The sequence below is a fragment of the Tenrec ecaudatus genome, chromosome 10 (genome assembly GCF_050624435.1).
Source record: "Tenrec ecaudatus isolate mTenEca1 chromosome 10, mTenEca1.hap1, whole genome shotgun sequence".
NCBI lineage: Eukaryota > Metazoa > Chordata > Mammalia > Afrosoricida > Tenrecidae > Tenrec > Tenrec ecaudatus.
The window spans coordinates 99,666,784-99,668,627 of NC_134539.1; the positions used below are offsets into that span (position 1 = coordinate 99,666,784).

Below are 1,844 nucleotides of genomic sequence, written 5' to 3' on the forward strand. Positions count from 1 at the left end.
GAAGGGATGAGTCAACAAGGGTGCAGTAAAGCACCGATGAAATACACAACATTCCTCTGGTTCCTTGAGGCTTCCTCACTCCTACCACCATGACTCCAGTGATGCCCCTCACTTCGGAATAGACCAGAGCATGTACACAGCCACAGATAAGAGATAAGAGCTCAGGACACACACAACCCAGGAGCAAGAACGGGAAAAGAGTTACCAGCTGGGAAGAGTCAAGGGAGTGAGAAGGGGGAGAAGGGGGAACTGATCCACACACATCCTCACACACCCCTCCAGGAGAAAGAACAACAGAAACCATGGTAGAAGGGAGACAGTGGTTGGTGTGAGATATGAAAATAATAATTTATAATCTTTCAAGGATTCATGAGGTTGGGGGAGAAGGGGGAAAAAGAGGAGCCAATACCAAGGGCTCAATAGAAAGTAAAAAAGAAAAGAAAAAAGTAACTGTCTAGGAAAGAATGATGGTAACATATGTACAAATGTGCTTGATACAATTGGTGTATGGATTGTAATAAGCATTGTAAGCTCTCAATAAAATATTTTTTAGAGTCGTCTTTGCCGCCTGCTCAAGCCGGCGGCTCTGTGCGGTACCGTGCTTGTGTCCGGCTTGGCCAGCACCATGTGCGCTTCCCGTGACGATTGGCGCTGCGCGCGCTCCATGCAGGAGTTTTCTGCCAAGGACATCGATGGGCGCATGGTGAACCTGGACAAGTACAGGGGTTTTGTGCGCATCGTAACCAACGTAGCCTCCCAATGAGGCAAAACGGACGTAAACTACACTCAGCTCGTCGACCTGCACACCCGCTATGCTGAGTGCTGTTTGCGGATCCTTGCTTTCCCCTGAAACTAGTTTGGGAGGCAGGAGCCAAGGAGTAATGCCGAGATTAAAGAGTTCGCTGCCGGCTATAATATCAAATTTGATATGTACAGCAAGGTCTGCGTGAACGGCGACGACGCCCACCCACTTTGGAACTGGATGAAAGTCCAACCTAAGGGGCGGGGCATCCTGGGGAACGCCATCAAGTGGAACTTCATCAAGTTCCTCGTGGACAAGAACGGCTGTGTGGTGAAGCGGTACGGCCCCATGGAGGAGCCCTTGGTGATCGAGAAGGACCTGCCCTGCTACCTCTAGTCCCACAAGCTCTGCCCCAACCCACTGCCCTGCGTTACCTGTACCCTTCCCCCCGGCACCCATGACGGCCTGCCTGCAAACCAGCCCGCTGGTGGGGCAGCCCCGAGAACCCAGCGTGCACCTCTGCCGGAGGAAGTCCCCAGGTCGCGCCGGCCCCTCTGCTTTGTGGGAATAAAACATTCAAATCGGAAAAAAAAATATTTTTTTAATAATTTTTTTAAAAAGAAAAAGATCAGGACTAAATTGAAAAAAAAAAAAAAAGCAACAGACTAACCTCATAGCAATAGGCTTCGTTTAGAATATTTGGTCTTCAAGAAAATACCTGAAAATATCTTAAATGTTCTAGCATATGGGCACAAACTATACTTACTTTTGTCATTCTCTAACACCAACCCTGAGCCCACCAATAGACACCCTCCTTCATCAACCAGCACACACTATCTCTAGCCTGGAGTGCTACTGAACACACACACACACACACACACACACACACACACACACACACACACACACACACACCCTCATATAACATGTATTTCCTCACCTCTTTTATTTTCTAGCTTAAGATACAAAGAAGTGGAGATCTATTTCATTCTCCCCAGGTATCCTTTAAAAACCTCTTAGAAGAAAACTGCCTACAACATTTGCTACAAATAAAAGGAATGATCTTCTCATTAAGTTTTTTTTCCCCTTTTAATCATTCTGA

The 1,844-nt window shown here is 47.2% G+C and overlaps 1 pseudogene; it reads left to right on the forward strand.

Moving 5' to 3' along the window:
* Positions 1-562: 562 nt before the first annotated feature.
* LOC142458129 (phospholipid hydroperoxide glutathione peroxidase pseudogene) lies at positions 563-1,336 on the forward strand (annotated as a pseudogene).
* The last annotated feature ends 508 nt before the right edge of the window (positions 1,337-1,844 follow it).